Source organism: Euleptes europaea, chromosome 4 (genome assembly GCF_029931775.1).
Source record: "Euleptes europaea isolate rEulEur1 chromosome 4, rEulEur1.hap1, whole genome shotgun sequence".
In the NCBI taxonomy this organism is placed as follows: Eukaryota; Metazoa; Chordata; class Lepidosauria; order Squamata; family Sphaerodactylidae; genus Euleptes; species Euleptes europaea.
Window position 1 is genome coordinate 34,555,637 of NC_079315.1, and position 13,744 is coordinate 34,569,380.

The 13,744-nt window shown below is 42.3% G+C and overlaps 1 pseudogene; it reads left to right on the forward strand.

The window, feature by feature from the left end:
* Positions 1–11,562: 11,562 nt before the first annotated feature.
* Positions 11,563–11,962, forward strand: LOC130476847 (protein cornichon homolog 1-like; annotated as a pseudogene).
* The last annotated feature ends 1,782 nt before the right edge of the window (positions 11,963–13,744 follow it).

The window sequence follows — 13,744 nt, forward strand, 5'->3', positions numbered from 1 at the left end:
TATCTGGCCAAGGGCCGCAAATAAACTATCTGATCTGATCATATTGTCACAATATTTTGAACAATGAAAGTATTTCAGAACGTTTAAAAGTTACTGTTCGTTTTAGGAACATCAGAATGAATTTCCTAGCCGTTCTTACTAAATGTCACACTACAGGAATCCCATCATGGAAATTATGCTATTGTGATATAGCCTGTACAAGACTTCATATTCTGATATAGGGTGAATCCAAATCTGATGCTTGGAGTTCTGCAATCAATGTTTTTTTTAAAAAAACATGAGTTGTTCAGGGCCCCAATTCAGAAGAGCATTGTGGTGCAAGTGGAAAGGGTTAACCTTTTCCCTCCATGCCATTTTCTTGACTTGAAACGGCCCCACAGAGCTGCTGTTTGACCCACTGAGGCAAACACAAGCAATTTACAAAGGTCTCAGGCACGCTACTGTTATCTATCAGAAGTGCCTGCCTTGACTAAATGATAAGACATTTGTATGGGATGCTTCTCCTGTTAGCAATTTTAGCTTACCTGACACCACATTTGAATCAAATACCTAGAGATGCTCCTGAGGAATACCCACATGAGACCAGAAATATGGGGAGGGGACTTCCCTCTTACTTTTCCAAAATGGAATCACTGTCTATAATTAGAGTGCTTCATCTTGATTGTTGGGATTATTGCTGCTCACAGTAATCTGGTCCTTCTTTTTTTAAATCTGTAAAATACAATTCTTGATGACTATATAAATGTTTAAATAATATCCGTTTGTGCATACAATGTTTCCATGCACCAGTTTACTCAGATTCCTCCCCAATACCTACCATTAACAGGATTTACTGAAAGATGAAGGCAAAGTCAAGAGGATTCCATGTGTTGCATAGTATTTGTGGACGTGGTCCATTAGGGAATAATTAATACCTGAACCTGACAGAAGCGTTGCTTCAATTATACATTTGAAGTATGGCTCAAGCCAATCTTTCCATTCCCTAGGTCACTAAGAAGGCTTCAGACAGCTAAATAGCTATTTTATATGTATTCAGTGTTTTCAAATTGAATTCATATTTGTCTCGATAAGAAGCAGTGGGGATGTTAACCACGTGACAGCACTTGGCTCAAAGTGGCATCATTGGTATTGATTTCCCAGACAAAGGCCTCAGATGGGAAATCCAGTAGACCCTCAGATTCCAGGGAGTAACAGAGGGTAAGCAGATTTTATAATTGTGTTGAAGCTTGTCATTTTTCTCTAACTGGATCATGTAACTCTTCCCTTCCATTTTGTTCATACATGCACCCACCAAGTCTCCTCAATCTAGTAAAGGTTGCAGAACCAGAAATTTGAAGTCCATATATGAGCTTTCATAGGATATAAATACATTCCTACTGGCTGTCAGTAGTGCTCTTGCTATTTATTTCTGTTTTGTAGCATCCCAGAAGAACTCCGGCACTGTTGGAGAGCAAGTGGGAGTGGCATTGTTAGAACTACTACAGTCACCTAGACGTTTCTCACCATTCATGGGCTCCTGTATGAATTGGGACACAACATTCAGTGTGGGTATTGTTTTGTTAAATAGGAGGAAGAGGTAATAATCTCTCCAGTAAAATGGGTTTATGAACTAAAACAGTTGCTATATGGTATACATCTGGCTAGAATACTAGAATCTTAACACACATTTAAAACTGGTAATTGGATGTCAGTTTTCACATCATTCACGGCATCATTAGTTGAAAAAGCCAAGTTTGTTTTACAGAATGCCTTGACCTGGATAGCCCCAGGCTAGCCTGATCTAGTCAGATCTCAGATGCTAAGCAGGGTTGGCCCTGGCTAGCATTTGGATGGGAGACCTCCAAGGAATACCAGGGTTGTGACATGGAGGCAGGGAATGGCAAACCACCTCTGAATGTCCCTTGCCTTGAAAACCCTACAAGGTCAGCGTAAGTCAGCTGTTACTTGAAGGCAAAAAAAAATTAGAGACATAGATTGATTATATCTTTTTCTCAGTGCCTTGATACCACTTCTCTGGTAAGAAGTACAAGAATGAGTCATGTGGGTACTTATGACATGGCTTCTTGCAATGAGGATGTCACTTAGTGAGGGGAGAACTATTTTCACATGAGAAGAAGCCAGCTCATTGGTCATAGTCATATATACTTTCCCAATGGACAGTAAGGAATTGGTTTCCACCCTACTGAGGATAAATGTGTATCAGCCCTTAGACAGATCTTCTGATTCAGTTTTTGTAAAAGCCACTATTGTGACTCATGTCCTGTTCTAATCAGGCATTGCTTTTACAGTAAGCTTTCCAACAAGCAGGAAAAAGTCTGCTTGAATGGCTCCTGGCCATAATATTTTCAGCAAACTAGATTATGTTGGCAAAGGGTTAGTGGTTTTGGACCTTCTCAAACAACTGGCAAATCATGGTTGACAGGGAAAGAGTAGTATGTATAATCCATAACGTAGGGATGCACAAATATTCTATTTTACATTTCTTGTTGTTTTCATTTCATTTTGTTTTTGTTCCACCCATTGTCAGCATGGGTGTTCCCCAATAAATTTGTTTCTACGTGGTTTGTGTGCTATTTATATGCCATGACACATACATGTTGGAAAATGTGTAAAAATTCAGTGCAAGGAAAGAGAAAGCAATGTTAAAATAAACACACATGGGTGTGATTGGCACCAGGACCAGGGAAGAACAAAATTAAAATGGGGATTTTTTTTTTTAATCAGCAGGGATGAGAAATTCATAATATCCTTAATCCTGAATGATATTTTACAAATCTTTGACCACAACAGTGTAATATTATAAATGGAACAGTGGGCAAATCTGAGGTGTTAAATCAATCAATTCCTTTGGGGATTAAGGAATGGAGATGGCATATTTTTAACATTATTTTTATTTAGATATGTATACCCTACTTTTCTCCTCAATGGGGACCCAAGGAGGTTTACAATATCATTCTCCGCTCCTCCATTTTATATACCCAACAATAACCCTGGGAGGTAGGTTAGACTGAGAAACAGTAACTGGCCCAAGGTCACCCAGCAAGGTACTCTGGCAGAGAGGGGATTCGAATCTGTGTCTCCTAGATCCTAATGCAGCATTTTAACCACTACACTGTTCTGTTATTATTTATTAAACTTTTTCCTTCTTCTTCATTCTTGTTTTCCTAAACAGCTCTAGATTGTGTTAGTTATCATCAGTATGAACACAAAACTGGTTTTTAATAGTTGCTTTGACATATTTTTAGTGAGCCCCATTGTATAGAGCAGTAAACTGCAGTACCGAAGTCAAAGCTCTGCTCATGACCTGAGTTTGATCCTGGCTGGAGTCAGTTTCAGGTAGTTGGCTAAAGGTTGACTCAGGCTTCCATCCTTCTGAGGTAAGTAAATTGAGTGCCCAGTTTGCTGGGAGTACAGTGTAGACAACTGGGGAAGGCATCAGCAAACTACCCCGTAAAAATAGTCTGCCTAGTAAACATCGTGATGTGAAGTAACCGCATGGGTCAGTAATGACCCAGTGCTTGAAGAAGAAGAGAAGAAGAAGAGGGTTTTTTTATATGCCGACTTTCTCTACCACTTAAGGAAGAATCAAACCAGTTTACAATCACCTTCCCTTCCCCTCCTCACAACAAGTGGTAGGTGGACTGTGAGGTAGGTAGGGCTGAGAGAGTGTGACTAGCCCAAGGTCACCCAGGTGGCTTCATGTGTAGGAGTGGGAAAACAAATTCAGTTGACCAGATTAGCCTCCACCGCTCATGTGGAGGAGTGGGGAATCAAACCCAGTTCTCCAGATCAGAGTCCAATGCTCCAAATCATTGCTCTTAACCACACCATGCTGGCTCTTGCACAGGGAACTACCTTTACCTTTTACCTTTTTGACATATTTTTAGTATTTTAAAAGACCATTTGGTCCATTATAAGGTCATTCTTATTCAACTAATGTCCCATAGTTTCCTATCTGTGGGTGACAATCATTCCTCTATGTTATCCTGCTACAGGATATTTAAGGTGAAATTGGCCTGTTACTGAGATACATTGTTTTACCTCACAACTTATAATGATCTGGACATTTCCAGGGTGGCTTTTTGTGTGTATGTTTTCATCCTTTACAGTTTATGAATAAAAATGTAGGTTAGAGAATACATTTTTATCATTTATTATTTTGTTTCTGATTAGCCTGTAGCTTCTGAATGCTAAAAGTCTACAATCCATTTACAGGCAAAATGCCTCACCAAATGCAGTGGTACTTACTTCTGAGTAAACATGCACAGAATCAGGTTGTAAAGGTGACAAGGGGGCACTATATCCAGTGCCCTGTGAAGCTGGTTTCAGAAGGTGGCCATGTTGGTCTGCAGTAGAACAGCTAGATTTGAGTCCAGTAGCACCTTAAGAACCAACAAGATTTTTGGGATATGAGCTTTCAAGAATCAAAGCTCCGTTTGTCAGATACTGTCCTGTTTGGATAGGAAAATGCAGGTGGTGAATGGTTACAATAGCACAATATCCAAGGACATGTGGATCCAGCCAGGGACTGTGCAAATCTCCAGGTATTTCTGAACCCAGAGATGGCAAACCTAGGTCAGAGCCATCATTGCTAGTTGCAGTAGAAGGATTATTTAGTCATTTATGATAGAAAGGTAATAGAATGACCCACCCTCGAAGGGGATGCATCTGTGAATGAAACCTTCTTTGTGTTTGCCTTCTTCCAAAGAGATTCTGAAGAGTGACTCATGGAGAAGTTTTGGAAGGGTTTTTTCCCCTCAGAGTTAGTATTTTCTTCTCATTTGCACTGTAGAAATAAGCCTTTTTTCATTGTTAAGTATGTTCCCAGTTGAGTTAAAAATGTTCATCAGATATCAGAAGTTTGGAAAACATCCCTGGTCCAGGAGCTGAATAGACATTGGCAATAATGGAATTTTCATTCCTGGTAGGGGGAACCAATCCAGTGCAGGCAATCCCTTCTTCAAGGGTGGGGGGAACATTGAGAAGAGCCAGCCATGCTAAAGCCTGGGCTATTTGCATGTCTAGGACAAGCAAGGAACCTCACAGGCACAGTTCCTTCAAACAGGGTCAACAACCATTTCCAAGTGCCAGATAGTGACGTACCAGAAGAGATCTCGACAATTCCTCTGCAATACATCTTCATTACTCATTTTGAGGGAAATGATGCCTTTGGCACTGAAGCTTCTTAGCCTGCCTACTCCTGGCTCAACAGTCAGAGTAACATTTGAAAGCAAAGAGGAGGTCTCCATGAAGAGAGTGCTGGTTTACCGAATCCAATCAGTCACCCTCCTCTTTTCACCCATCAATGGATACTCAGCAAAGCTTCTTCAAAAAGGCTGATTTCCCATTAAAACTGCAAATCAGTCCAGGCTTGAAAAAATCCCAGAGCGGCAAACACCCAGCAGTCCTTCATTTCTTGTACTAAAATAGGTTGACTAAGGAAGCAAGACTTGTTCTTTGAAAGGAGGAGGCGAGGGGTGGGGAGGCAGAGAGGGGGGAAAAAGGCAATTAAGCTAATGCAAGTTGGGTGTCACAAGGTTATAGATATTTCAAGAGCTGAGCAATTTACCGTCTGGAAAAGGAGGCGAGCACTTGCATAAAATGTCCCCCAGTTCAGATTTATTATGCTTTTAGTTGTGTTATATGTGATACAATTAGCAGGAGGTGTCAATAAGGCATTCTCTCAAGGACGTGGTCATTCCATACCATCTGTTATTAATTGCATTGTCCTTTCCACAGCCAGCTAGAGGGGAAAAAGTTCTCAGAGAAGCACCTGCAAATTCTCGCTGCATGGTGTCTGGAATTTAAAAATACCTACACCAGAAAGAGAGGAAGGAAGGCAGCAAGGAAGGGAAGGGGGTGGGGTGTGGAGGGAAGGAAACAGCTAGGAGAGAACTATCTGGGAAAAAAAACCTATATAAATTAAGGACTCTAGTGAAACTACTTGGGGGTTACATTGACTTCTTCTTTCTCTTTTTCCTTGTTTTTTTCCCCCCTTCTCATTATTTTAACTTGCATTGATAGGTGCCCTTTAAAAAACTATACTGCAGAAATGAAACTTAAACAATTAAATCCTTCCATTGGAAATATAGCTGTCTAGCATATATGGTTTGTGGAAGATATGGATGGTTTAATAGCTTTCGGTTTGCATCTCTCCTCCTCTGCTGCTCATAAAACCAAGAACCAAAGACAATAAAGATTCGTTGTTGTTTTTTTAAAAGAAAGAAAAGGAGTGCATGGGGAGGGGGAAGGCAAGATTACACCTTAAAGCATCCCTGCAACTGAAGCTAATAAATTGAATAAATTTTATTCTTGGCATCCCGGGTAACATTTCAGCTGCTAGTAGTAAATGGTACTTTGACCAAAGAGGCCAGTGATTCTAGTAGGTGATAGGCAGATTAGCACTGATCTCAGGTATGGGCTACAGAAATATTGTGTATATGTAATGAGTAGGTTTTTTCCTGATTAATAAAAAATTCTCATGGTCCAGTTTACATTTACATTCTTGCTGCCCATGCCAAAGCTCCACCTTTCTATCTAAGGCCTTCTGAAAAAAATAGTCTCCCATCCAATAGAATCCTTTTATGCAAATAAACTTGGCAAAGAAGCCAGAGGATTGGCAGATCTTGCTATACAGAGTATTTTTTACTACTGGAAGAGGTCTTGCTCTGAGCAACGAGGGAAAGAACTGAGCAGTCAAAAGAGAAAAGAGTACTTGTGACCACCAGGGGGAAAGACCATACATTCACAGTTCTTTGGGAAAAAGCTATCTTACTGTTAAAACTAGCTCCTGCCAGTTTTCTCCTTGCATGGCTGAGTTGTTTCCTAAAGTAACATTTTGGTTTTCACCTTCTCTTCATTCTTCTACTTCTGGCTAAATGATGTGTTTCTTGCCAGTCTTTGAGGGGCATGTGGACTATGATTGTAGATCAGAAGGCCTTTGGCATGTGTCTGTCGATTGAGTGTACTATTCCCCACAGCAGGTGGTAGGGTTGACAGGTCCCTCTTCGCCACCGGTGGGAGATTTTGGGGGTGGAGTCTGAGGAGGGCAGGGTTTGGGGAGGGGAGGGACTTCAATGCCATAGAGTCCAATTGCCAAAGCGGCCATTTTCTCCAGGCAAACTGATCTCTATCGGCTGGAGATCAGTTGTAATAGCAAGAGATCTCCAGCTAGTACCTGGAGGATGGCAGCCCTAGCAGGTGGGGAGACTGTTTGAATATTTCACACACACCCTCCCAATCCACACCCCTATCAACTCAGAAAAAGCCAAACCTATAACCTATTTTTTAACTTGTTCATTATTGGTGGTAAAAAAGAAGAGTCCAGTATCACCTTAAAGAGTAACAGAATTTCTGGCAGGGTATGAGCTTTCGTGAGGCACAACTCACTTCTTCAGATGTGGCTCACGAAAGCTCATCCCCTGCCAGAAATTCTGTGAGTCTTTAAGGTGCTAATGGACTCTTGCTCTTTTCTACGGCTCGTGACAGACTAACATGGCTACCCATTGTGATATATCACTATTGGTGGGTAACACTGAAAATTCAAGGAAGCTCTCCCTCAGCTCTCACCACTGCCGCCCTTTCCTAAAAGTTATCCCATTATGCCCGTGTCCTTATTTTATTGTTAAATATTTATATATAATTAATCAATTTAATTATTTCACTTTTACCCCGCCCTCCCTGGCCCAAAGGCTGGGCTCAGGGCGGCTCACAAATACAGGGCAATAAAATCAATAAAAACCATAAAAATATAATTTAAATACATTTTAAATAGCCCAAATCGTTCAGTGAATAGTCTCCATTGATGGTGCTAAAATCACATCATAATGGCTCAATAATAAAGGCTCAACTGCAGGATGGGGAAAAGGACTAGGGAGGCCAGTATTTATAGGGAGAACTGTCGCTGGCCTCAACCATAAACCCGGTGGAATAGTTCCATCTTACAGGCTGCGAAATGCTTGGAGGTCCCACAGGGCCCTGATCTCATTCGGGAAACTATTCCACCAGGCAGGGGCCAGGGCAGAGAAATCCCTGGCACAGGCCAGCCAGACATTCCTTGGGCCAGGGACCACTAGCAAGTTGTTATTCTGTGATTGTAAGTTTCTCGGGGGAACATACCAGGAGAAGCGGTAATGAAGATACGAAGGTCCCAGACTGTATAAGGCTTTAAAGGTCATAACCAGCACCTTAAACCTGACCCAATCTTCCAGCTGGAGCCAGTGCAGTTGACGGAGCACTGGTGTAATATGAGCTCGCGGCAAGGTACCAGTAAGCAACCTTGCTGTGGCATTTTGTACCAGCTGGAGTCTTCAAGTCATTCTCAGGGGCAGCCCTACATAAAGCGAGTTGCAGTAGTCTAGCCTAGAGGTGACTGTTGCATGGATCCCTGTGGCTAAGTCAGGTCAAGAGAAGTAAGGCACCAACTGCCGGACCTGGTGGAGATGGTAAAAAGCCATCCAGGCCACAGCTGTGACTTGTGCCTCCACTGATAAGGAAGCATCTAAGGTCACACCCAGGCTCCTGACAGCACACAAAGGTGTCAACTACACACCAACAAGAGCCGGGAGTCGGCACCCCACCCCCAAGTCGCCCCGGCTGCATTTTAAATGCTTATTTATTTATTTATTTATTTATTTATTTAAACTTTATTTTAAAAGACCAAATAAAATACAAGAGTCTAAAATAGAAATTACTAAATACATCAACAACAAAATATAAAAGCTCAAATGAACTGTACATTCTGGGAGGGGGGAACATTCAATTTACAAAGTTTTCGGACTTTTGGCCATGTAAAAGACAGGTTAGTTTACTCAGATGAATACACCCGGACAGCTTCTCCAGCCACTCCTCCTTCTTTGGGATTATATTTTTCTTCCAAGTATTAACCTTGCCAATGTTACTGTATTAAGCACAAATTCATGAACTTCTTTCAGAAGAAAATCCATGCAATTCAACAAGAAAACCTTAGGGGATAGTGATGGGTAGCCATGTTAGTCTGTCAATATCAGTAGAAAAGAGCAAGAGTCCAGTAGCACCTTAAAGACTAACAAATTTCTGGCAAGGTATGAGCTTTTGTGCGCCACAGCTCAGTTCTTCATTGTGTGTCTATTGCTGGCCCAGGGCTAATTGAGGGCGGAGGCATCAGGCCATACAGCCAACCCTTTAACCCCTAGTACATAATGATATTCAATCCTTTAATCATAACACTTAACACAGATTTGGAAAGGAATGGCCACAACTATTTATTGGCCATCAGCTGAACATGAATTGGCATAGCATGAGGGCTGGATAATAGACATGCAAGGGATGGCGGTACTGGGAAGCCACCTGGGTATGAGTCACTTGGTGGTTCCCCCACCACTTGGGAAGAGGCAATCCAGACAGCCCCTGAGCCCGGTGTGTCTTAACTGGAGTCCTCACCCAAAATCCCTTATTGGGATCCCCCAAGGCAGAGGAAAGGGGCACACAGGCTGCTTTTCCCCCACAAACCGAATCCAGCCCTATTCTTACACCGCTTAAGTTGTGACATCACAATCATAACAATGCTAACCTGAAATAGGGAGGGAGGGCCGGGACAAAGCTGGAAATGGACTGAAGCTGGTGGTGGGCCGGTTCCCATTAAATGCAGAGCAGGTGGACCAGAGTGAAAACTCTCCTCGTGCTCTGCCCAGCCCCGCCCACCAAACCCCCTCATGCTCCTGATAGGCTCATTTGAGCCTGATCCAGGAGCCTGACTGGCTGGGCTAGCCAAACAGCTGAGCCCGGCACCCAGCGGGGCAAGGCAGCAGACCAGCCATGCCATGTGCCCTGCTGCCCCACAAGGAGCTGCCAGCCCACCAGATGCCCACTGCCTCCCCCCTCAGCCCGGGCCACCAAAATTGGCTCCAGGTAAATCCCGGAACCTCTTGCAGTTCGTGAGCCACAGCTCACTTCTTCATTGGGTGTCTAATTCTCTACTTAAAGACAGATAGACACCCACTCTATGATAAGAACAGCTTCTACCATCAAGTTTACCCAAATACCAGAGCATCTCCCACGTTGTCAGCAACGTGATGATGTCACTTCCAGAAGTGATTTCACTGTGCCAGCGGCAATGAGTCCTAGGCCTCTATTTGCTGCGGGTAAGATCTTCCCACACCCCTCCTCCCCCGCCAATTGCCAGGGGTACCTGGCAACCCTACGCTAGCCTGAATTACTACAAATTGGATTGTTGACATGTCTTTTAAAAAAAGCATTACTCTTCTGGTGTGGGTCAGAGGGCATAGCTTAAGTAAACAAAGCTTGGGAGAGACCTGGTACATTGGAGGAGGCTGGATAACAGACCATGGCCAGTCAGGACAGAGATCTGGAAGAATCTGGCAGGTCAGGGATGAAGCTGAGATGGAAACTGGTAAGTAAGAGTTGAACCTGGTGGGTTATGTACCAGAATCTTGACTTAAGAGGCTTTTTGGACCATGAGGTTACTACCATCGAGTATAAAATTGGCGACTGCCTGATTGGCAACTGTACAACAGCTACACTGTATGCACTGCATGATGTATCTAGGCCCTATGGATCCCTCTCTAGCTCTGAAGCATCCTAGGGCATTCATGGGAACTGAAATCTAGCAAAGCTTTTCGTTGAATGCTTGTTAACATGTCACACAATCTTATTGGCAACCAGGGCAAACAGAGAATACACCATATTTCATATCCTTCCCTTTTACAGAATGAAATCTACCACTTATATATAGCAGGAAATATTTTGTGAAAAATATTATTGTCCCTCTGTTTGATTCTGACACAGATAAACTAATACTAAGTAGAAATACAGAAAAGATATTTAATACAAAACCTTTGCCCATATAACATCGAGGAGCAGGAAACTAGACAAAAATTGCCTTGAAATAGAATTTGGGTTGAATATTGTGCTGGCAAAAGGAAGTAGATTGATAGCCCTGGAGACTGGAGTCTTTTTATTAAGCTATAGGAGAGAGAGACCATCTGCCCCATCATATTTAGATGGACAGGGGAAAGTAGGTGAATCCATTTTATGTCTACAAGTGTGGAAGCATCACACAGAGAGGAAAGAAGGCTACTTCAAGGCACAGATAAAGTCAGAAGAGATGAGAAAAGTTAGGAACAATTCCTATACAGGTTGTCTCCTAATAACTATGTGCCTGTCTATCTGTGTACATTCTAGTCTGGCCAGCAGTAGGCAAGCAAAATGGTTCCTCAGCCAAAATGGCTCTTTCATGGAGTGAACTGGACCATTTGGCACTGGATATTCATTGTGTTTTGGCATTGCAGTGTGGGTCATTCCACCCATTGTGTCAGCAAACCCAGGTATGGCAAGGAATTGCAGCCAATCCATTTGCCTCACCTATGCTTTACATTTTTAGTATACTTATAAATCAAGTTTGTATATCTAAAAAACCCCATCAATGTCAATAGCCGTCATGCTCCCCCCCCCCGCCCGCCCGTCCCCGCAGGCCCGGCCACCCTGAATGATCCAGCCCAGCATCCCCTGCGCGCCGTCTCAGCCTCTTGGCCCGGGCCTACCCCTCCCCCCTCTGCCACCACCATGGCGTTCACGTTCTCCACTTTCTGCTACATGCTGGCCCTCCTCCTCACCACCGCCCTCTTTTTCGCCATCTGGCATATTATAGCTTATGATGAACTGAAGACCAACTACAAGAATCCCATAGACAAGTGTAATACGCTCAACCCTCTTGTACTTCCTGAGTATCTCATCCACATGTTCTTCTGCGTTATGTTTCTGTGTGCGACAGAGTGGCTGACACATTTGGAGGTACATGAGCAGGCCCGTCATGAGCGGACCCAGACTGTACAACCCTACCACCATCATGAATGCAGATATTTTAGCATATTGCCAGAAGGAAGGATGGTGCAAATTAGCATTTTACCATCAATCCTTTTTTCACTACCTATATGGCATGATTTACATTTTGGTGAACTCTTAAAAGCCAATGCCCGGTGGACTTGGATCCAGCGAAGTACATGCAGAAAAGCCACAAGACACGGGATTTATTTTCCGAGAAGAACCTGTTATCAAGCTGCGGAATCTGACGATCACAGTTGCGATAGGGGAAAAAACAAAACCGAATGACTCCCTTTTCTCCCTCCCTCCTTCCTCAGAAAAGTGCCCACATTTTAATACTCGCAAAAAGACTTTTTTTCCCCTTAAAAATATATGCTGGGATGTTAAAAAAATTACAAAAAAGTACATAAATCAATGTCAAGCGACCATTGAATAGTTTTGATCCTGTGGTCTCCAAGGAACAGCCGTTCCCCCCCCCTCGTTTTACCAACCTTATTTATTTTTGTTTACTGGACTTTGTAGCAATCATTTCGGTTCTGGATTTCCATCTTAGATGTATTTGATGGACACCATGCTTTTCTGTACGTTCTCTCTTAGGCAACTCCTGTGTGTCTTATAGATGAATACATGAGTACAACTAATAAAAAAAACCATGTTAATAGCCATCATAAAGATTTATTATTATTTAGGGAATTTATATGTTGCCTCTCCAGAGTCCTGCTCAAGGCACCTTACAAGTAAAAAGAATTCAATAAAATTATTAAAACATCATAAATTATCAATATCAATATTTTAGTGATATTTAGGCATTAGCAGTGCTCTGTTAATCCAACCAGTTTGATTTGCAGTGTGAATGACTGTAATTTCACTCCTGGACTGTTACTGTAAACTTTCTTATGTCATATTCTATCCAGTACACTTCCTACTAGAGAAGAAATGGCTGAATGCATACATTTTTGTAGAAGCCAGACTGAGCTGTGAAACAACGGAATGTACATCAGAATGAACTTTGGTATGTGCCTCCAAATGCAGATGTTCATCAACTGTGCATTACATCCCATGTGTAGCAATTTATATAGAGTAGCAACTTATATGGGAATAGAGCATATATGGGCAAAGCATAATGTGCAACCAGCAACACTACTTTTGAGAGAGTAACTAGCATTCCCTAGGATGGTCGTTTACATTTGTAGACAGATCTTCTCCTTTACTCCTTTCCTATTTTCAAATTGAGCATGTGCATAAAGGCAAGGCAGTGAAATGGAATGAAAATTGTTGTACAAACAGAACTATTGAGCATGCATTAACATACATTTACACACGTAAACTGTAAATGCCTGCGGCTTGTATCAGTTGACACAACTATTTTTTCAGGCAAACTACCCAAGAACCCCACACGCACAGAAAAATGTTCAGAAATAAAAGGACAAGTTTAACATATCCTTGCTTGGAAAAGAGAACCTCCCTAATCAGAGCTTAGTCTAGGAATATGCAAACTAACTGGGAACTTTGCATCCAAATCCTGTACATGTTTACTTGCAAGAAAGTCTCACTTGTTCAACAGAGCTTACCTTCAGCAGGAAGACATCAAATTGCCTTAATCTGGAAGAAGGAAGGCAAAACATACCGTTTATTTAACCCTTTGGCAGTTCTGTTTTCATTCTGGACAAGTTCTACTTCCTTTGGTTAAGATGTGGCAAGAAAAATTGGCCACTTAGACTTACAGTATGCCAGGCAACCAATTCACAAGATCAGTTGAATTGGTCTCGTTCACAAACGTTGAGTGACTTGTTTTGAAAGTTTCACGCCTGACCATTATTGATTATAGTTATAAGAACATCAGCACTCTCCTGGATCAGACCAGTGGCCCTTCTAGTCCAGCATCCTGTTTTACACAGTGGCCATCCAGTCACCCTGGAAGACC